Source organism: Paramormyrops kingsleyae, chromosome 18 (assembly GCF_048594095.1).
Source record: "Paramormyrops kingsleyae isolate MSU_618 chromosome 18, PKINGS_0.4, whole genome shotgun sequence".
In the NCBI taxonomy this organism is placed as follows: Eukaryota; Metazoa; Chordata; class Actinopteri; order Osteoglossiformes; family Mormyridae; genus Paramormyrops; species Paramormyrops kingsleyae.
Genome location: NC_132814.1, coordinates 19,067,727 through 19,091,578, shown reverse-complemented (window position 1 = coordinate 19,091,578; position 23,852 = coordinate 19,067,727). Strand labels below are relative to the sequence as shown.

General features: G+C 48.9%; 1 long non-coding RNA gene across 2 annotated transcripts in view; it reads right to left on the bottom strand.

Moving 5' to 3' along the window:
- Nucleotides 1-23,852, bottom strand: part of LOC111837082 (uncharacterized) — a 29,256-nt gene extending 5,404 nt beyond the window's left edge. Inside the window, exons 1-2 of one of the 2 annotated variants that reach the window (XR_002836568.2) lie at nucleotides 23,610-23,852; nucleotides 18,789-18,921 (exon numbers count right to left, since the gene is read on the bottom strand). This is a non-coding gene — a long non-coding RNA (uncharacterized lncRNA). Of the gene's footprint in view, nucleotides 1-11,588; nucleotides 11,662-11,743; nucleotides 11,860-18,788; nucleotides 18,922-23,609 lie in introns of those variants that run through there. The other variant, XR_002836567.2, reaches the window with a different exon arrangement.

The following is a 23,852-nucleotide window of genomic DNA, read 5'->3' as shown; positions in this document are numbered from 1 at the left end:
CCACACTGATATAAGCTCAAAGTCACCTCGGGGGCAGGAGAGAGAAATGGCGAGGATCAGGGAGGAGGGGTGACAGGACAGGGCACAAAGTAAATAAAGGCACTTCCTACATGTGGACGAGCAATTGAGAGGCCAGGAGAGAGACAGAGAGAGAGAAGAGAAGAGAGGGAGAGATAGACGACTGCAAGCTTCCTGATTCATGCAAATTGAAAAGCCGTATCGATTGATAATTGATTTAGACTGATACATTCGTCCGCCGAGGCGAGGTGGAGACGCGGCCCCGCCCCTCCCCTCCCACCGGCCTGCGTGCCGCTAAATCAAATTTGTCTATTGGCTGATGCCCCCATCGGCTCATCCGTCAGAGCCATTAGATCATCTCTCATCGGATCCCAGAGGCGGATATGCCAGCGTCTTGGGGGTGGGAAAGACACCTGGAAGGCGGCATGGCCTGCAAATTTAAATGATGGCGGAGCAGTGAGTGCAATCATGACAACTGCTGAACGGCATGGCCATGGCAAAACATCAGTATGGTGTCGTGACGTGTGATGAATGTTTATAATGTTTAAAGAACCATAGCTGGCATTTCACACCTCTAATCAACTGCTTTTCTATACCAAAGATGAGGCCTAAGCTTCAGGTAGCACAGGGGCAAAGGTTTTGTGTGTGTCTGTGTGTAACCCGGGTGGTTGTTTGTTCAATTCCCATTCAGCATCAATTCCCATTCAGCATCAAGTCCCTTACTGATAAACAAGTTCTTAAAGAAGATTGCAGTCCTTTTGGACTTTCAAAGGCAGCAGAAATGAAGTTAAAACGGTGAAACAGAATTGCCTTAAAGTGAGTTAGCAGGATGTGTGGCTCAGGGTGAAGAAGGGGGTGTTTTTGTGGGAAAAAAAAATGAGCATGGAGAACAGCTTGGAGATTATTCATCCTTTCTGATCGTAACTCACACGCCGTTCTGTCTCACAGCGACGCTGTGGGTGACACCACGTGAAAGAAAAGCCCACAATTCATCCCGTGCTTGCCCTCCCTCATTCTGTCCTGTTTTTAAGCCTCCCTCTCCCCCCCCCCCACCCAATTCACTTCTATCCTTCCCTCCCACGCAATCCAGTGATCTCTGTGGCCAAGAACCAGCAGGTTAGATTCTCATCCATTAAAAAAGACCCGGGAACAATTTACAACATTAATAAATGACAGGAGAAAGAGGAGGATATACGACAGAGTTTGGGCCCCGTCCAGGAGAGGAAGTGGCAGGTATAATTTAAACAGGACCTCAAAGTCCGAATGTGTTTCCAGTGATTAAGGGAACGCAGACGGGGGCCGGTACTGATCCGTTTGGTGGAGCTGAGCCTGCCACCCCACGGCTCAAACGTCCACCAGTCTTTTTTCAGGAAAAATTTCATTTTGCAAACACTTTTAATGAAAGCAGCATACATTTTTGACCAAATAAGATCTGACAGTCCCTAAAGCAGTTGTGAGTTATTAGTGTTGTTCAACAGCCTGACAGTAAAATCACTCTGTTGATCCAGGGATTAGAACCAGCAACCTTATAATCAGAAACACAGCATCTTAACTGATGGAGCCACACACCAATGTGGGCCAGCATTGAGATTACCTCTGCAGTGCGAGGCAGCTCAGTGATTTAAAATCTCCAGCTGGTTCATCACGAATAAGTTGGGGCGGGGGGGTTATTTATTTATATGCAATATTGATTTCATTATTCTGGCAGTAAAAAGGTTCATAGAGAACTGTGTCCATCACCCGGTTGTGTCCCCCAGGGTGAGCTAAAGGTCTTATCAGAGGTAATCGAAGTTGCATGTCCATTAGCTGGTGAAATGTGTAACAGAAAAAACTCGTATGAGGGACTCCCCCCACCCCCGAGAGATGGTACGACCCGCCCCTGTGTGGAATTGTGCCTGGAAGGAGACCCTTACAGGTTAGCCACCTGTGTTGGGGTGTTGTTTGTGACTCAGTGAGTTAGGGCTCAGTGCCTGTTACCAGAAGGCTGTCAGTTTGAATCTTGAGCTTGGTGGAGTACCTGAATCTCCGTTAGGCCCTTGGGAATGGCCCTTAAAGTAACCCCTTATTTGCAGTACATTGGAATTCTTATTTTCACACAGCCTATCCTGTTATCCTCTGACACACGCATGTATACAGCTGAGAGTATAGCTTGGTGTCTAATCCTGGGATCAGGCCATTTATCAGACAGTCCCTGGAGCGATTCCAGGGGTTAAGGGCCTCGCTCAAGAGCTCAACAGACATGCATCTATCCTGCCAAGACCAGGCTTCAAACCAGCAACCGTCCAATCACAGGCACAGAGGCTTATCCCCACAGATCCACACACCTCGCCGTTGTTGGATCGCTGACCTTCCACTCAGACCCCAAGCTTCACTCTCACCTCCATATGTACCTGTGCCTTGAAAAGGAGAGCATGATGGGACATGCAAAAAAAAAAACACACTAATGTTCCTGTACTGATGGTGAAAAAAGCTTAATTTTTCCAGTGGGGAGAGTATGTTTGTGAGACTGTATTCACACTGTGTGGTATTTTCAAGGTGTGACTCTCATGTGTTCATTTACAGAGGATGATCTGAGCTCTCTGCGTACACAGGAAGCACATGGTTTGATTTCCCAGCATTCCTGGAAAAGCGATCCGGAGCGATACCACTTGATTTAGCTTTTTTGATTTTCTTATTTGAAATAACAGCATAAGGTAATGTTGTGTGGATGGCGTCATATGTACTTCAACCCGAGCTGTTTTTCAGCCGAAGACAAAGTGGGGGGGGGGGGCACTAGTCAGGGTTTGATCTGCTGCCTGATGTTCAGCTAAATCACTCAGCACTGAGCAATGACGCAGGTCTCTCTAATTATCCCACATGACTAGACCAGTTTTCAGAATGCCTGTTCATGGTAGCTTACTGGGACCGGCTCAAGATGAAGCGCAAAGTAACGCTGATGCATAACCCATATGCTGCCAGCAGGTGGCATAATGGTTAAGGCTACAGCTTTGTAGGATGTTGGTACAAATCCCAGGATATAACTGAGCCTGAAACCTGAATGGGATTGTCCCACAAAATCACTCATAATGACGGACTTCAATTTAACAGCTGTGGTGCTCAGCTGCATGTGTCTCTAACGCTATGTTCGTGTTAATGTCCTCAACTCGTTCTCCTCTCCAAATGCCACCTTGTTTGTGGGATCTGACCACACGGCTCAAAGGTCCAACTGAATACGTCCCAAATGCATGAACATGCAAGTTTGTATAACTGGGAAAAAGGCTAAATCTCACCGGATCACCATTTAAATCACAGTTTGCAGTGGGATTTTCCACTGGAGTGTGAAATCCAGACCTCATGTTCATGGGGACGCTAGCGCCGAACTTCCTGAGGTTCAAACCTACAACCTTCGGCCTGAGACGTACCACAGTCTCCCCCTGTTGACCTTTCAGTGATGAGTTACTCAACCACCCCCTCCCCCCCAAACCACACAATTAACACTTGACGTGCCGGTTTTTTTAACGCTTCACTTTTTCATAGATTAACAGAAAATAACGTAGCGTGGGCCCTGGTTTCTCCGGTTCCGGGCCTTTCTGGGATTATGATTGATAAGGGTCTTTCCCCTGGACTGCAATCCGGGCCTGTTTTGACAGAAGTTCGTTATTAGGCCCAGTTAAACGCTTTAAAAGCATTGATTTGCGTGAATTACAACATCACCCCAACCCGGCAGCATGGGCGGGGCCGACCCAAGACTGATCCCAAGTCCACATATCAGTGCCACCCCTCCCCCGCCCCCGGCTCCTCCGCATCTTCACTGTATTGATTCCCACCATAAAAGGTGTTTAATTCAATCAGGGGAAACTGAGTGCCTGTTTTTCTGGGTCTCAGTCGATGGCTATTAGATGAATTAGAGTCGGCTTCGCCTCACTGACAGCTGCATGATGGGATATGAACTTGGGTGGACGAGCTGTAGTAATCCTCAGATGCATATCTGGCGCTCTTTCCTATATTCCCCCCCCCCCCCCACCTTCCACCCCACCCCTTCCCACACTAGCTTGCCTGATACCGGTACATTACCAGAGCTAACTGTGCCTGGCACTGCAGCCATATGTGACCCCCCCCCCCAAATGACACAGCTCCAGCATGTCCCCCCAGCTTCAGCTCTTGCTGGTTGCTTGCACCCGCGTTACCCTCCAATATAAGGTCCGTTTGCTTACTTATCTAGTGTAAAATCAAATTTGTGACTTGCAGTGCCAATCAAAAGTTTGGTCACACCTACCCATATAAAGGCGTATTTGTACTATACTCAACATTCTGGAATAAGTATAAAGACATCTAAACTGTAAAATAACATATATGGATTATGCGCTAACCAAATAAATATTAAACAAAAGAAATTATTTGTTGGTGAGCAACTGTGTGGGTTGGGGCTCAGAAGGTTGCTGGTTCAAATCCCACCACTGGGCCACTGAGCAAGGCCCTCGACCCCTGTTACTCCAGGCACGGGCAGGCCCTACTTTCGCTTCTATGCCAGTTTCAGGAGCTGGCCTCCTGGGATGCGTTTTCAGCTGTCCCTTTAGGACCCACGTATATGCTGAACACTCATTGGCCACTTCTCCTTCACCCTCTGGTCAGACTCCTCTGAAACCATTTCTACTGTGTTTAGGTCTGGCAGCCAAGTCATGTGACACAACAATCTATCACTCTCCTTTGTAGGCGGCCTGGCATGTCCCTACTTTTCACTGGTACTGTTTTAACTGGCTTTATGTTTAACTCTGGAGAAAGAGACACAATTGGCTGATGTTCTGGTATCTCCCTATAGATGATCCATTCACTGATGGTCTTCCATGATCAAACAGAACCAGAGGGACGTTTCTTCAACCTGTAACCACTATAGGACACTCCTGGCAACTTGACCAGCAAATGTATGAGAGTCTATCCCCGATTTTCATTCTTTTCTCCCCACTCAGAGCATCTGGGACTTTTGGTACATAACTTTAGTGAAAGCCTGAGAAGATGCCTTCATCTTGTGACTTACAGAACCAGTCAAAAGTTTGGACACACCGCCCCCCCCCCCCCCCCATAGAAAGATTTATTTGTACTATTCTCTGCAAACAGGAGGCGTTGTGGTCCACAGAGCCATGGACTCCATCATCGCTGTCTGCATCGTGCATCACGGGCAGGGGAGGATTAAGGTGTACAGAGGCCCCTAGGCTACAGTAGTCTGTGGGCCCCCCAACCCCACCCCCCTCCGCGCCAATGGGGGCCCCCTTGCAGGCTGGCACACGTGGGGCCCCTAGGCTTAAGCCATATCTAGCCTGTGCGTTAATCCGCCCCTGATCACTGGTGCCCCTGGCCTGCTGCCCTCCCATGGAAACATGATGCCCCTAAATTGCCCTGAGACTGTCCGTGTGTCCTGTGATGGACAGGTGTCCCATCTTCGTCGCCCCCCCGTGCTTCCTGGCACAGGGTCCCCCAGCCACTGGCTCTGGGTGATGGATGGATGGATATGTTAGGTGTTGCTCAGCTCACAACTCTGGACACTCAGGTGGGATGGAAATCTCTAGAAACAAACCAGATCCAGGACCCCATTCTTCACTGGTGCCTTTTCTACTCCCAGTAAGTTTCCCACCATCAAACGATAACAACATAAAGGGAAATAAATACGTAAGATCCATCAAAATCAGCCCAGCTTCTGCGTGGCAAATGAAACAATATTTCATAATTGCTTTGAGGATGGGACAAAAGATGTCAATTTGTGGCTCTGGGTTTGCCCCCAGCCCTAGTGCCCCCCCCCAACTCTCTCTCTTGCCGTCCCCCCCCGCCCCCAACACGTGTGGAGTGTAGTTAATTATCAGGGAGGACACGCTCCAGAGGGCCGGCTGATCCCAGTACACCCCCCTAATCAACTGTCCCGCGTGTGGATGTGCTGAGCCCCTCATTTATCTTGTCAGTGTGTGTGTGGGGGGGGGGGGGGATCTAATTACCCCCCTCATCGTTCTTCTAACTCTCCAGCTCCATAGCGCTGCAGCAGCAACGCCAGTTTGGGCGAGAAGTTAGCAAATTAGCCCCCTATTAGAACCCCCCGCCCCCCCCCCCCCCCCCCCCCTCCCACAAACGCCTGCCTACCCACTGTCTCTGACGCCCACATCACCAGCCAGTAGGAGACAGTTTGCAGCAAAGGCTCAATAATCTGGGCTGAGATTATCACTGGCCGGGGAGGGGGGGGTGCTCAGCCACTGGCCCCCATGGTGATATTCCTGCTTCCACAGCCACTTCCCCCTCATTTCTGCCTGTTTTATTGCATATTAGAAAGCTTCGCCCACGCTGGTGCATTCTGGGAAAGTTTTGCCCTCTCTGCTGGATATTGGCCTTAGTGCAGATTATCTGGCAGAATGTGTTAATCAGCTCTTTTTAAATGCCTCCCCAGTTTGTTACAAACACCAGTAAAGCAACACTGACCAGTTAAACCAGTTGTGCAGAATCTCTTCCCTCCAGAATGTGATTATTTTGGGAGGGGATTCATAACTTTGTTTTAATGATTTTGAGGGATGTGCTGGTTCAATGCCTCTGATACCTGTTTCCTGAGTGGAGTGTGTGATTGGTGGGTGGGGGGGGGGGTGTTTCTATGGAAGAATCCCGGCCAAAAATTACCCAATTCCTGCTGCATCGCAGCTGTCGGCTCACAGTGGTTAATTGTGTCAGCGATCCCAAGTTGTCCCCAAAACCTGCCCCCTAAAACGTTTAGAGAGCACCCCATCCTGGGTGTCATCATTTTCCAGCCACCATCCATCTTCCCCCCTCCCGGATTAATTCTTTTCATTTTGGCGCCTCCCTCATAAATCCTGGCACAGTTAATTAATTTCACTCGCAACTGAGGGCCCAGTATTACAGAATTGTTCTCGCAAACCCCATATTAATTATGCCATTTTACGGCGATCCCATTGAAGGCTGCGTTTCATCTTTCATAATTACATTTTCAACAACAACATTTCGCAACAAAAGAGTCTAATTATGGATTTGGCGCCTAGCGCCGTGTAATAAGTCAACACATCGCGGCGGCGTCCCCCGGCAGGATCGATGCGCTCGTCTCAGTATCGCTCTTATTGCTGTTATTATTTCCTCGTGGCGGGATGGCAGGGCGCGGGCCGCGGCGGGAAACGGGGGACGTCACTCAGCGGGCGAATAAAATCTAATAAAAAAATTAGCGGTGATCATCGTCATCTGAAGATCCTCGCTCCCACTGCCTGATTGGCTGATGGAGGCACCGGCCAACGTACGATAGGGTGGTGTGTGTCTCATCGGGCTCAGGATACTGTGCTTGAGTGTCGCTGGTCCAAATCCTGGGATCGGCAGAGTGATGTCACCGTATTTCTGGGATCCATTCCTTTTGGGTCTACGGGTCTCCCACATCATGCCCGCCCCCGGAAACAAACCAACCGCACTTCAAAGCTGACAGGCCATGAATCATGATACAGTTATGACAGCCCCCATCTCTGCAGGGAGGGACGGGGGGGGAGCTAGCTATTAGCGGCACCATTTTTTGTCGCTAACCCTCCCTGATTCATGACCTGGAAACGGGGTGGGGGGACAACAAGCAGAGCACATGGCTGCCATTACTGATCAGAGATCCGGTCAGTCCTCGATTAACGAACAGAAACTATGATGGGGTGACGAATCAGACTCTCTCATGGTCCTCACAGAGGGGTGGCACCTCATCCTGTTAGGGACTCTAATGGCTCAAACTCTTTAAAGTCAGAGATGGAGGCGTGATGCAGCAGGAGCACGGACAATGGGCAAGGCCATAATGCATACAGAGGGGGCCAAACTTATTACCCAATAATATGTTTTGAATCTGTGAGTGACACAAGAAGGGGCCAATTGAGTGACAAAGGAAGAGGCACTCAGCCAATCGAGTGACAAAGAAAGGGGCACTCGGCCAATCGGCTATCAGATGGCCCCACCCCTGAGCAGGAGGCTACGGGTGTTCCTCAATACCGAGAACACAAAGATCGTACTTGTAGTCTTGGCAAGACTGGTCTTGCTAACTTGCCTCCCAAGGGTGAACTTGGGGTGCAATGAATCATGGGATTGGTGTCGTTTGGCAAGGATACAACCAATATATCCTTGATATTTGGGGTGGGGCAGGAACTACATCCATGGATTTTTACTGTCCTTTATATTTCTGTCCTTGAGTATTAGAACTGGTCTTCGGCAATGGAAGATAACATAAAACAGGTACATTAGAACACAAGTATGGTAAAGTACACATATTGAGATTCACCATACATCCTGCACTCTGTCTCGGCTTTTAAACTGCACTCTGAACCTTCTAGAACTCATTTTTCATTTAGCTGCAATTTGCTTTAGCTGAGATGATTTGGGATACAGCTATAAGGTAATGTAAGACAGGGCTGATGTTTTCTGGAACTTTCAGCATGCTCCCCTTTCTTAACTGGTTCTCCTAAATGTGATTTTTAAGTCCCAGTGCGTAATTCAACCCTAACCCTAAAACAATTAGAGCCAACAGATGTTCTTTCAAGTTCCATTCCCAAATGAACAGGTTCTGTCCCCACATTGGACAAAACCATTAAAGAACCCTGAGAAACGTCAACTGCTGACTGCTGACCGTGTGCCCAGCGACCGGCTGTCGAGGTCTAGCTACTACACATCATGTATCAGTGAGAAGCCACCGGAAGGTCATGGCCAAGCTGGTCAGCTCTAAGCGGTTGTACCAGGTCACTCCTGAGCTTGCATGGAGAAACTCTAACTCAGGCAACACGATAATGTCAGGCACCTGAGGGAAGTGAGGTTTGTAGGGGGGGGGGGGTTACGGAAGAGTGTGGAGCAAGGAGCTAGAGAGGTAACAGCAATGAGCTCCTAATTATTTAGGGCAGGGGTATCCAACTCCGGTCCTGGAGAGCTACCGTCCAGTAGGTTTTCTATTCTACCCGGCTTCTGATGAGCTGTTCTCAGGTAAATATCAGGAACAGCTGTGGCTCATCAGAAGCCAAGTGGGACAGAAAACCTACTGGATAGTAGCTCTCCAGGACCGGAGTTGGAGACCCCTGATTTAGGGCAATGGTTCATGTGGGAGCTGGGAGGGAGCAAAAACATGGACCGACTCTGGGTCCCCGAGGACCGGATTGGGAAGCCCTGATTTAGGCTACTAAACCCTACTAGGGGCAGCTCTTGACTATCGTAAATAATTTGTTCCACATACCCTGCAAATTTTACACAAGTTGTATTCATCTTCCCATATCATTTAAGACAGCTCACAGCAAAAAAACACATAAGCCAAAACTATACTAGTAATATGTACCAAAAAACACAAGTAAAGAAATCAAGAATAAAGTTGAATGGTACATTTTCAGACGTATGTCGCCTTCTTGCATTAGCGCTTCTGCAAACTCTGGATTTACTTAAGTCAGTTTTATGTAAGATGAGAGGCTGCCTGTATTGGGTGGTTTAGCTTAAAGGATCAAAAGTATTTATTTAAATGCTTGATCATCCATCCATCTATCCATCCATCTTGTAACTTGTTTTTCCGGGTCGTTCTGCAGTCTCATCCGTGCTTACGGCCAGTTTCGGTTCCAGCAGCATGACTGTAAGCATGGTTATGGTTTAACTGCCACGTGTGATGGTGGGAGGGGGGGCCGCAGGCCCTGTCAGGAGGACCCCTGGCTGGCCGCCCCCGCCAGGGACATTGTGATCAGCAGAGGTTAAAAGTTACAAATCACCGCCCCCCCCCCCCCAAGTCCCTCTAGCCTCCCCCCCGCCCAACTCACGTCCTGCTTCTCCTGGGGCCTTGCTCTCATTCATATTCCACGGCTGCCATTTCTATTGGGGAAGTGGGGGGGGTGGCGGCTGTAGGCACCGGAGGGCAATTACTCCTCCCGTTTAATTGGCGTTATCATTTTTGCCCCCCCTGACAGAGATGGATCACCCTCCCCAGCCATGACCACTGGTGTCTGTATGAGCCAGGGAGCACGGGAGTGTGAAGGAAGGTAGGCCTGCTGGAGGAGGGAGGAGGAGCAGCATGACGTGGGAAGCCAGAGAGGCAACATAAGCCCCCAGACCGGTCTTCTCCAGAAACTCCTCAGCTAGCTAATCCAGCCACAGCTCCGCTCTGTTCCCCTCTGGGCTCCCGTTGCTGTTCTCTTGTGTGTCCCCAATACTCCTGCGTTTTTGTACTTGTCTTTGTCCTTGATTTGAGTCGCTCACCTGTTAGATCCCCGCTATGTTTGTAGCGTATACAGTAGCTCTTCCTCTGATGATTACTTGCACTCGTTACTGGTCACTTACCGGAAGCTTAGCTTTGCTGCCCGTAAGCCTGGTTTGCTCCTTAACTTTTGATGTACTTCCTGCCTCACACTCTGTGAGCGAATGTAAATGTGGAATGAGCAGAGCCGCCCCCCTCCCCCCCCCCCACTAACAGCTCTGTTAGCATGCACTTCCTGTATAATAGTCAGGGTATTTTGCCCACCAGGAACCCCCTCAGTAAAGGTATTATCCATGAATCATCTCTCAGTCGTCTTGCCGCTATGCCGTCATCGACTGATCGACAAGCTGGCCAGCTCTGGCTTACAGATTTAAATGCTCCAGATTTCACTTTTATGTTTTGGTAAGGGGTGGCAACTGGCGGGGGAGGGGGGAGCATGATCCTCCGCTGCTGTTGTTCCCAAGTAGCTTCTTTCACCACAGACCCTGATCACGTACCAGCTTTACTGGCCATAAACTAGCTCCTCTTGAAACAAAGTAGCTTCTCTGGTCAGAACTAGCTTCCCCCATCACATACTAGCTTCCCCCATCACATACTAGCTTCCCCCATCACATACTAGCTTCCCCCATCACATACTAGTTTCCCTTATCACATACTAGCTTCCCCCATCACATACTAGCTTCCCCCATCACATACTAGTTTCTCTCATCACATACTAGCTTCCCCCATCACATACTAGCTTCCCCCATCACATACTAGCTTCCCCCATCACATACTAGTTTCTCTCATCACATACTAGCTTCCCCCATCACATACTAGTTTCCCTCATCACATACTAGCTTCCCCCATCACATACTAGCTTCCCCCATCACATACTAGTTTCTCTCATCACATACTAGTTTCTCTCATCACATACTAGTTTCTCTTGCCTCTCTCGCCAGGTTCATTGAAAATACAGGTGGATCGTTTTTTTTCCCATTTTCCTGAAAGATAACGTCGGCATTGGTCGCATTGGCCGTAACCGGGCGGCACTAAAACAGCATCTGAAACGTGCTGTTATTAATTCTCCCCCGGGTATGTGTGTGTGTGTGTGTGTGGGGGGTGGGGGGAGTTGGACTAAGAGCTGCGTATTAGCGTAGGCCGGCATGAAGGATGTAGCTGCATAATGAAGGGTGGTGTAGTGATGCCATATTTCAGCACCAGTAAAAATGTCACTTGAATTAAGAGGGGGCCATTATGGGTGCGAGAAGCGGGTTCCGGTTAAATTAAAGAGCCGCAAAACGGCGCGGTCCCTGGGGCCACCACCACCGGGTCATTCCAGACGCTTAGTGAATCATCCAGGTATGCGCCAGGCTCCGCCCACAACACTGACCTGGATCTGCGTCTCCCGCTACCGGGACATCAGGAGGGCTGACTTGCGTCTGTGTTGCCGGCGGTTCTCATGCCTGCATCCATGGATCATGGGATTATCACATGGTGCCAGAGTCTAAAGAGAAGAACGCATAGATTCTCCTTGAATCCACTTACGGTTCCACATCCGTGGCGTCGGACCAGCGTCGTATCTGAGGAGTTCCTAGTCTTCCTCTGCCTGGGACAGGCTCACTATGACCCCGTACTGGGTCAAGGCGATGGATGGATGGATGGATGGATGGATGGATGGATGGACCATTATAGTTGGATACTTATTTCCCTCAAAATAAATAATGTTCAGTTACTGGTCGACTGAGCATTAGAACTGCAATGGAACAACCATCATTTTCATGCACTGACGAAGTGCAAAATTCAATTCAATTACACAGCTGTCAAAAATTATTTATACATATTACATATATTAACAGAATATACAATTACAAAAGCCCAAAGGTGTTGATTTGGGTATCAGTAGGGACATGGCCTTACCGATATTGTGGCATTACTGTGTGTTTAGGGGGCAGGAAGGTTGAGAAGGTTGAGCTCCAGCAAGGTTGAGCTCCACCAAGCGGCCTGACCAAGGACTAACGTCCTTGGTCAGGCCGCTTGGTGTCTTCAGTAACTGCCACTGGCCTGGTCTTTCATCACACCAATGTCTGTAAACTCCAGATGGTGCAGTGTCTGAAAATCCCAGGTGGGGGGGGGGGGCTCTTTCCCAGATGCTGGACCCGCTGTGTCTGGCACCACCGATCACGGCACGTTTAAAATCACTTCGATCGGGAGTCTGAGCTGTTTTAATGCTACAGTATGTTGAACAGTAACAGAACCTCGTGACCCAGTCTGTGTTTGGTGAGCTAGCTTACCAATTGCACCAATCAGCAGCGGTACCCATTTATCCGGGGCATTTATGAAAGATCTATCTAATTTAACATTTTATTTTTGTATCGTTCAAACAATAAACACAAATACGTATTGGCAGGTATGACCTAGACCATTGGTACCAGTACGCAATAAGGTAAATAGATGCGTCGGCTTGGTAATAAGTTTTATTACGTAACACACCTGTAGTGGTGCCGTCCGGAGATCCACATCCTGCTCCTTGCACCGGAAAGCCCGTTACAGAGGCAAAAAATACATCAGCCTCTGTTTATAGTCTCTCCGTTACCACGTGGCTGTTCTATTTGCAGCTAGCAAGAAAGCAAACCGCGGTCGCTAACCTATATTAGCAGTCAGCTGGCACGGACTCGGGAAGTGGAGAGAGGGGAGGTGTCGGGGAGGAGGGAGAGGAGGAATTGGGGGGGGTGGGGGTTGATGGAGGCAGAGTCCACAGAGAGTCCTCCGGCTGCGGCCGTCCAGAGGGTCGGCCCGGCGGAATATGAAAAATGAAAACTATAAGGGAGACAATAATAAAAATAGCGGTGAGAGTGGACAGAGGGACTGCTTCATTATTCACTGGCTGCTTCAGCTCTGTAAAAATGTGCTGCCCACTGCAAAACCATGTATCACCGCCGGCCCAAAACAAATGGCCTGTCGGCACCGTATTTACCTTCGATTGTTCAAGCGGCCGCAGGCAAACGTGTCCGGCTTTTCCGTTGGCGTCTCCCGGAGACCGGAAGGCCGTAGCTCTGGCCGAGGCGGGAGCTGGGGACCCCCGTTTCTGTCCCCCCTCCTCCCCGTGGTCCGAGGGGGGCTTGGAGATGGGGAGGGACCTGCCGGTGTGTGACGCTGCACCGGCTAGTGACAAAGAAAGGCTCACCGTGGACATTTCCCGAGTGCGTTATGCCGAACAGTGCCCCCCCCACCCCCGGCTCACTCTGGTCTTTTCCGAAGGAAACTCCCAAGGCTCACTGCATTTCTACAGGGCACGGCTCCCGTCCGGTTATCAAATGAGATGCTGGGAGGGACCTGCGGGGAAGCCCTAGGACGCCCTGTCCTCCTGGCCATTCGGCGTCCCCCCCCAGGTTAACAGAGTCAGACCGGGGGATAGACAGCAACCCCCAGCCCTGGAAGCCAAAGAACTGGAACTCTGCTGATTAGGCACTCGTCGTACCCTAATTTGAACGACCAGCGTACACTTTCTCCCCCAAAACTCACATTATGGCCCCATGTAAAAATATATGTGTCATTTGATGATCTCCTGGAGATGTTTCTTTGGAAATAGTGGGTATAATTTGCCCGAGAGTAGTGTTTTAACAGCTTTCGGCAGCTTTATTTCACATTTAGCGGCTCCATCAATAAGTCGCAGTCCCTGCGATGCTCTTCCATTAGATGCTGAGATGGAGCATCCGGAGGACACGCCCCTCTCCACATTACAGCACTGCGCCGGGAAAGATCTGCCTGATTATCACCACGAGGTTCATTTTGGCTAATTTCGATCGCGGCCATTAGCCGCAGCCCTGCGGAGGCGCAAGCTGCATTTGCATACAAACGTCCCCCCCCCGCCACCCCCGCGAGCAGCTTTATCGCGGCTCAGGGTGCCTCCGACCCCCCCAGTTCGCGTCATGTTCGGGCTGATTTTTGCCGACTCCGCTAAACCAGGGTAAACGGCTTTCTGCCTCAGACCAGACCCACTTCACCACCTTGAGATGTTTGGGCTCTCCTGCTCAGCTGTTGTATCTTAGGATCCCCAACCCAGACCAAGCGGATCCAAGCTGAGGGTTTGTGGTCGTACCCTGGTAGCGTCAGGCTGCTACATCACACCTGATGGTGACTTGTAGGCAAACACCAACGGGCATGTGAGCAGTGGGTAAATCCCTGCAATCTCCCTGTCATTTCTTATCGACCGTCGCATGTACTTTTGTGTTCAGGCTGGCACATTTAAACCGGCACCAGCTGTCGACTGATTAAATCCCGACCATGGGGGCAGCTCTGGTGCCCGCCTGCCCTGCCACCCCGCCTCATCATGCCGCTCTGGTAAGCTCACCCGGCCGGGGAGCCTCAGACTTTGTTTTGCCTGAGTTGCGGAGACCTGGGCCTTTTGATACATACTCCGTAATCACACAACAACACTGAATGCCATATTCACACGCCAACCACCCCCCCCCCCCCGGCATACAACAGCCCCCCTGGCCAAGATTAAACAGCTCGACTCCATGCTGAATTATTTCCTTAACAGCCATTATTCCCTCTATTCACTTAAGCGCTCGATGTACTCTGCCGGTCTGGAAAACCGCACCGGAGACCGACCATCCGGAGATGGGGGCAGGGCGAGTCTCGTGCAGACGCAATCAGGCGGTATGTTTCACCTGCGTGCATTAAGTCGCGATAATGTTTGGAAGCGGGAACGGCGATCCCGTGGCTGGGAATGGGAAAATAAAGGGATGAGGGAAAAAAACAAGGGAGGGAAGGATATCTAATTTATGTGGAACGCCGACCGGAGTGGCAGTGATACATGTGTTTGTTAGTCAATTGATAAAGGAGAGGAAATTCTTAAAAAACATTCATCACGGCGGAATATGGCCGCCATATATCACCTATTTGCAAACAACGGGGTAATATTCATTCCGGGAATGATCCAGTGACCCGCACACATCTACAAACAGGGCTTCCTCTGACCCAATTAAGGAGAATGAAAAGCTATTGTAATTAGGTGCTGCATTTAAACCAAATAGCGCTCAACTCGATTCCTACTGTCCTTAAATCCCATTCTTATTTTGACTGTTAGGAAAGCTACACAAAATACACCAGAAACTAAAATATTTTTTAAGTACTTCTCTTAAATTGTGAAGTAAAACCAGTTCAAATATGCTTTTTCCCAGATCCGCAACTGAATTTGTGTGTTTGTTTTCAGTAATAGCAGCTTTGCGGTTGGCTGACGGGCCAGTCCTTCAGCTCTGATGCATCATTTAAATAAATATCTCTGACTTTTTGTGTCGTCAGCAATAATATTTAATTATTTGGCCCCCTGATTATCAATCGTGACACTGTCGACCTCCCCGATCCGGCCACGGTCAAAGTTCCATAGAACCGTAAACATAGAACATTCATTTGTAAGCCCAATAAATAGAAGCTTTCATTTAAGTGAACAAACAAACAAATAAATAACGCAAATTCATCAATAAATAAGGTGCACTGGGAGAGGTGTCTTTGTTAAGATCCATATCCCAGATGGATAGCTTTTTGGGAGCCTTGTATTTATTTTTCCAGCTAACTGTGGCGGGGGATTTGTTATTCGCTGGCGTTCCTGAGTTTTTCACACTGTTCCACATCCAGGGACCATATTTCATCTCCGCACCACCCCCCACCCCCCACCCCCAACACAGTCCCCAAACAGATATATTTACAAGCCATACTCCTGTATCCCTGTTTCTGAACTTCATAACCATCAGCCCTGGGAAAACATCCAACAGCATTACAAGAGGAAACTAGTTTTTCTCTCTCTCTCTCTCCAGGTTTTTCTTAATTCCATGACACAATGAAGCAGGCTCCTGAATAGAGCATAAACGGGCTTGTTCCTGGTGAAACACGACGTGAGGAAATGCTTCTTATGTCTGCTTCTTATGTCTCTCTGGGGTGTTTCCACTGCCGTCTCTGTTATTTTTCCACCGTTTCTTCTTCGGGAAAATCTTCCCCAGCCCGACGTCGGCCGTGATTACCTTTCTGTGCTCCTTGAGGACCGTCTATTAACTTCTGAGTGACCCCACTGTGAGTCTAAAATATTTATTGGCTTAATCCCAACATATGAGAGTCCAGTATTATTTTTAGGAGGTATCATTTGTTGTTCCCCTGCTGTTGTGTTGCTAATATCTTGAGTGGGGGCATGTGCCCCCCCCCCCCCCATTCAGACTCTTCTTGTCAAAGTGTAAACAGCCTCCCCCCCAGCTCACCAAAGCCCCACCCATTCCTCCTGCATACATGTATTATAATTCAACTGTTGTCCCATGACCAGTGGGTCCTGGGGTAGCTGTTTGTCAAGCAGAGGTGGGGGGGGGGTGTTCTGGCATTTCCTTACCCTTTCGTTGGTGGTTGCTGCAGGATCGCAGCTGTCAAAGACTTTCCAGGATTTGGATTTAACTCTAACCTGCCTCCTTTATTCCTGTACAAGGTACAGGAGGCAGCAGCGGGGGGGGGGGGGGGGCACAAACAAATAGCCTAACCATTTTTCATACTCCCTAAAAAACAACATGCCCTTCTTCTCCGGCGATTAATAAATGGAGGGATAGGACTTGTGAAATGTCAAGCGGTGACTGGCAGTCCGCTACCCCGGGAAAGGTGTTTTGGCGATGGGGGGGGGGGGCGGCAGGGGGGGCCGGGGAGCCGCGGTCCTGGGCTCCTGTGCGTGTGAGTAATGATTCTGCCTGCCACTCCACCAGTGTCGGCACATTTATAACAATCCCGAGGCCGCTCTGCTCATTTCTTCCCCGGCACCCCCCCACACACACACATCCCCCCCCCCCCACCCCTTGCTCAGGGGAGATTAATCAGTTGTCGGTCAGGGGGACCGACAACCAGGCTGGCAGGGCCCATCCATTCCAGCTGAGCGGAGTCACACCCAGTGCGTGGAGGCAGGCCGGCCAGTGCTTCTGTGTGTGTGTGTGTGTGTTTACTGTGGCTCCTAAACAGTCAGGATGGGGCTAAGGACCCTTCTGGAGATCACAGCCCCACCTCCCACAGACCACAAATATGGCCGTTGGTGTCTGTATGGGACAGAAAGTCCAGAATCCTCTGTGCTTCTGTGTCTGCGAATGTCTCATCCCCTGAAGGCACTGCAGGGTCTTCCACGAAGCAGGATTTTGCAGTTAGCTGGGTTGACTTAAGCTATAACTCATGATTCTCCAATACAAGTGCTCCTAACCTAAACCCTTATTGGACAATCAGGACTTCTAGCTTAAGTCAACCAAGCTAACTGAGAAATCCTACTTTGTGAGTGAAGTACCCCTCCCCCCCGGCTAACTATGGCTTGAGCCTGTACGATCAGTGTACTATCAGTATAATTTAGTAGTATCAGTGTAATACTGTGCTATCAGTGTAGTACTGTCCTATTAATTTAATATCAAATGGTCAGTGTAATACTGTACTAGTATGGTTATACTGCATTTTTCAGTGTGATACTGTCAATGTAGTACCGTACTATCAACGTAACACTGTACTGTCAGTCTAATACTGTACTACTATAGTTTTATGTACTTACTGTACTATCAGTGTAGTACTGTACTATCAGTGTGCTCTCAGGGCCTACCTGGCCAGTGTAGCCTGACTCTGAGCGTCCCCGCTGTCACCTCCGGATCTCTGCACAGGCCACCCTGTCTGCTCACACCCGCATCCCTGGGACGGCCTGCTTCATCATTTTCCTAAAAGGAGAATCTACGCGTTTCATGTGTGGAGCAGCTTCCAAATCCTCCTTGCTCCCCGGGGAACCCAGTCTGTGTCTTAGCAAATGGCCCACCAGCCGGCCCGAGTTACCAACCGGCCCGAGTCACCAGCCAGCCCGAGTCACCAGCCGGCCCGAGTCACCAGCCGGCCCGAGTCACCAGCCGGCCCGAGTCACCAACCGGCCGAGTCACCAGCCGGCCCGAGTCACCAGCCGGCCCGAGTCACCAACCGCCCGAGTCACCAGCCGGCCCGAGTCACCAGCCGGCCCGAGTCACCAGCCGGCCTGAGTCACCAACTCCCCGAGTCACCAGCCGGCCCGAGTCACCAACCGGCCCGAGTCACCAACCGGCCCGAGTCACCAGCCGGCCCGAGTCACCAACCGCCCGAGTCACCAGCCGGCCCGAGTCACCAGCCGGCCCGAGTCACCAGCCGCCCGAGTCACCAGCCGGCCCGAGTCACCAACCGGCCCGAGTCACCAGCCGGCCCGAGTCACCAGCCGCCCGAGTCACCAGCCGGCCCGAGTCACCAGCCGGCCCGAGTCACCAACCGCCCGAGTCACCAGCCGGCCCGAGTCACCAGCCGGCCCGAGTCACCAACTCCCCGAGTCACCAGCCGGCCCGAGTCACCAGCCGGCCCGAGTCACCAACCGCCCGAGTCACCAGCCAGCCCGAGTCACCAGCCGGCCCGAGTCACCAGCCGGCCCGAGTCACCAACTCCCCGAGTCACCAGCCGCCCGAGTCACCAGCCGCCCGAGTCACCAGCCAGCCCGAGTCACCAGCCGGCCCGAGTCACCAGCCGCCCGAGTCACCAGCGCCAGTGTCCCACAGATTCCTCACCCGCGTTTTCTTACCTATTCCAGCTCAGGGGAGATGACAGGAATAGCAGGATCCATACTTTTCACAACTGCAGACGGAAGCCTTGTGGAATCTTCTGCTGACTCCTCGTACCCAGGATGTGTGAGGTTCCACTCTCCTGTTTCGCCCCTGTCCGCACAGCAGAGCCGTGGTAAAAGGTTTAGCAGGCTGGGATCCTCGTGGTAAGATGGCTTCCGTGGAAGATCAAGTTTAATAGAGTGTGGGGGCAGCCAGCCAGCCCCAGGAGCCCGAAAACGCGGCTCTTTAACGCACGACATGCCTGGTGTGCTGGTCCTTCTTCCCAGGGCCAGAATGCTGTTGTTTCCCCCTATTCTGTCCCCTCCAGCATCTGCTTGCTAACAATGCAGACTTTGTCCAGAACTGCCTAACATGATGATGCCCGAATAATTAAGCTGGCTTTGCGTTTCTCTGAGGCAGGAGCCTGAATATTTATGTGAGTGTAAGGACTTGCGCTCCAATAATCAGGCCCATTACAACCGACCAACAATCAATCCATCCATCCATCCATCCATCCATCTCCCAGTTCCTCTCGGATAGTAATGTGCCAAAAGGTTTGTAAATATCCTTGAAAATACCTGCTTTGATGTTTGCCTCTATAGCTATGCACATTGGGAAAGTGAAGTATTACATTACATTTTAATTGACAGCCACCTCACCTAATTAGCAATTACATATAATTAAATACATGTAATTAATGATGCACAATACATGCACACATATAATCATGTGCATACACGTACATATCTATTCATTTGCTTTTACTGATTCCTTTCTTTTCCTTACTGGTTGGTTCTCAGCAGGTTTTCCTGTTAATCCTCAGGTTACTGCTCACTTCTTCAAACCAAATTCTTGTAGTAAATTCCAGTAAATTTCCCCTTTATCTCCTCCACAGAATAACCCCCCCCCCCCCCCCCCCGCCACACCCCACCCCTGTGTCCTTGGAAAAGCACGGTCCAGCCTAAATCATTTAATGTTATTTGTTTTAATTATATTTGCTCATTTACCATCAATCCTTCGACGGTGTCGGACACCAGGCTGTCAGGTTCGATAGCTTTGAAAAACCCCGTCGCTTGACAGGGGGCGCTGTAGCTGTCCGGGTCCATGTGAAGCATGACCGGTACAGCAGGGCACTGGCAAATTGAGGGAGGGGGGGGGGGGGCACTAATCCCATGTGTCGCGTGGGCATGATTGACGGTGGGGGGCACGGGGTGGGGGGCGGGGGGGCAGGGCAGGGTGGGTGCTCCTCTCACACTGAGCATCCGCCTTTAGCTTCTCAATCTTGCCACCCCCATCGGGCCGAAATAGCCCCTCCCCCCTCTCCCCTGCCCACCCTCTCCAAAACCAGGGTCATTTATCACAGGGCAGCAGAGGAACCCCAGGGCTGCAAGGCCTTGTCAGCTGCTGCAATCGGCTCTTTGTGCCGACCGGCAAACAAGTGTCGGATCAGCAAAAGTCTATTAAAGGCTGGTGGGCTTTTCAGAGCCAATCGGTACCGGGTCAGTGCCTCCAGAGCGGCGCCATCGCGCTCCCTACTCACACCCCTCTTTGTGTCGCCACTTGGGGTGACACAGATCCGCAGAAGATTAATGATTTTTAGCAGGCGTTTGGTTTTTATCCTACTCGCGCTTCGTGCCCCCCCCCCCCCCCCATCCACACACACACACACACACACACTGCCACCCCCAGGGCTGAGGCACCAGTCGCGGCTGCCCTGCCTTCCCACGGCGAGCTCTGGACAGCCACTCATCCAGCCCGACCGCCTTTTATCGTCTCCAATTAAAAGCGCCCGAATTCACCCCCTTGAGCGTAACCAGCTTTCCGCTTGTAAACGTGACGCGTCGGTAAACCCCGGCTTCTTGAATGTGTTTTGGACTGTTTGCATTTGGTCCTTGGAGGGACTTTCTGTTGTTGTTTAAGTGTATGTGTGTGTTTTTCCTTACAAATTTTACACTAGCTTCTAAAGAGGAGCCCAGGGGAACCACAGACAATGAATAAACAGAATTGCACTGTCATTGACGGCAAGGGCACACGCCAGTTGGTATAATAATTTATTATAGATGTGTTAAGACACGGGTTTTTCAGGAGAGTTTCCATTACTAGAAATATATCTTAAATCCTAAATTTCATCACTATATTAAACTGCGTTTTTCACTAAGTAAGATGGTGGTTACAAAATCCTTTAAGGTGGCCGTCTAAACCCAGCACTAAAAATTTCCATAAATTTGACCGCATATACGAAGCAGTATCAGTCAATAATGGAAGAGCCAGCAAGTATTGAACCGCTACAGACACTGATAGTTCATTACACGTGTCGTTATTCTTGTCGTTGTTATTATTATTTTTATTATTATTAGTAGTAGTAGTAGTAGTATTAATGTTGCTGTTGTAACCATTATTTAAAGTAGGAGCACTCCTGTTCGGCGATGTTCGGTGAATCATCTCTGTAGGTTTACATCTGGGTAAAGTTTTGAGTTTAATGATGGTCTCCATCAAGTCACCCGACAAAAAGGCATGAGGTATTTTGAAACTTGCCGCAGCGGTCAAATACCACTCCGCAAGCAACATGTTTTCGAGACACAGAAGTAAACTTTTCCTGGGACATGAGCTGCCCTGTGCGTGTTGTGGGCGAATACTTTCGTTTGCGAGCGGCAAACTGAAGGGGAGTATGCGAACCAACCGCAAATGACTGCTTGGCCTAACGTGTAACCTGTAATTATTTTGAATGCGTGCAAAGTTTATTGCTAAAAATAAAACTTTACCATTACACTGTTCCTCGTTGATGGCCTCTTTGATGCACCATCATTTTTATTCATCATTAACAATTTTCAGCTTATATCACTATGTGCTATGAAATTAAATAAAGCGGCGTTTCTCTTTCCTGCTTAGATATAGATAGACTGGCGCCAAATTCATCAATGTATTTGATCACTCTTTTTTTCTATGTGGGCAATAGAGGAGATTCTTCATACGTGATGTTTACGAATAAATGAAGCATATTAAGTTAATTATGTTATAGGAATATGAATGACCAGTCAAACTATTCAATCTCTATTAAAAACCATTATTTATTGGTGTTCAGTTACGTTGGTTCATTTTTGAACTTGCGGGTCTTACCATGATTGCCCACTAGGGGAGCTCTAGCCTAACGAATGCATAAGGAAACTGTTCTTCACAATAAACTATTTCAATCACCTTACAAGCGTGTACAAGTCTTCAGCCTTAGCATCCCCGCGCTTTTAATGAACATTTCACGTTTTACAACCAGTAATTAAAAGCAAAAATGTAACATGACTCTAATAATTATATATTTTACAGACGAACGAGGCTTAGAATATGTGACTTCAGAAAACAGGTCAATCCATTTTTTGATGTTCCTCGGGTATTTTGCATTTTAATTTAACATTGCACCTGCACCATCCTTTTCCAGTGACTGGAAGGTGGAGGACAAATTCTGACATTTGTAGCATACCTTACTTGATTAATTTGAAGCTTTTTGAATTAATATGGATTGGACAGCCGATGAGAAAGTCGCCGTAATCAGTCCCACGTCATTCAAACCTTTCACATAACTGACAACTCTCAGTGGGAATGATTTAATATTTAATTTTTCGTATGTGAAATATCACTGAAAACTGTAAGATATAGGACCTATATACACCTCAGATTTCAGGGCACATGCACAGAATTTCACGAATAAATATTTTGCTTAGTAAGATATTTTTTCCCAACGAGAACGTCTGAAATGCCAAGTATCCTATGTCTTACTGCCTAAGTGAAATCCAGTCCGCTTTACATAAGTTTGAGTTTTTTTGCAGTATTGTTAACGAATAACACCAAACGCATACAAAGAAAATTAGACAGCTAAAAAACATATTTAGCTCGGATTTTGAACGCTTTTTTTTTTTTTTTTACCGAAGCGGTTTAACCTTTCTAAGTAACGCACGCGTGGTGATCTGTTTCGGTGAACAGAGGCGCAGCATTTCAATTTTGTAGAAAGGAGTTTTATAGAATGGTCTAACATCACCAGATTTACTGCTCCGCGAGATTACAGCGCTGTTGCAAGCGATCATATTTAAGTATGAGTAAATAAAACCATGTAAATTAATTCCATTCCGTGTCAAACGAAAAAAGGATTGTGCCGTTAATATCTCTTGAATAGCGTTTAATCTATATTTTTATAACTTGCGCGGTCAATTAGCCCGAGGCATTAGCTGCACACTAAACCAGTTTGCCGGACTGTTTTCCACGTTTTAGGATTCACACATACGCTATAAACAAAGTGTTGAAAACTCCATATATCACATAATATGCGTATTGATCTATACTCACACTTGATGATTTATTAGGATTAAAAAGTTTTAACTGCATATTCTATGGACAAAAATATCTGTGTAAAACTACACGATCGTTCATTTATTACATTTCAAATTTTCTGAACTTAAGACTTGCGCGTCGTAGATGAATCGCCAGATTAAGAACTATATGTTTTTGTTTAAAGAATACAACTCCGTAAATACATTACGATCTGACAGTCAGTCACACTTTCTTTTTCCTCGATTTGATTAATGATCTATTGGAATTGTTTATGTTAATCATTGTGCCTAAAAGCGGCTTGGATGAATAGGGCAGACCCATTACCTATATGCATCTGTCAAAAGCTTGCCTTAAAAATAAAAAAATGCATCTATATGTGAGAAAATAAATACAACAAGCAGTAACGGTATGACCCTTTGCAACGCATCCAGTCGTTAATCAGGCAAGAGAGGACCCTTGACAACGCACCACGCCTTCCTTACCTACATCGGCGCCCGGTAGCAATACTTCTTAAATTCTTCCTAGAAATGTCCCGGTCCGATGTGCAGTCTTGGGCATTGCCGCGACAGAAGTGTCCCCCCGTGTTATTACGGCCGATGACAGGCCCGGGCAATTTCAGATGGCGAAAAGCTCGGGGCGTAGCGCGTGCTGCAGGGACAGTGCATTTCCAGCTATAAGGTCCGCCACGCGGCACCTTGTCAAACCGTTAAAAGCAACATTATAAA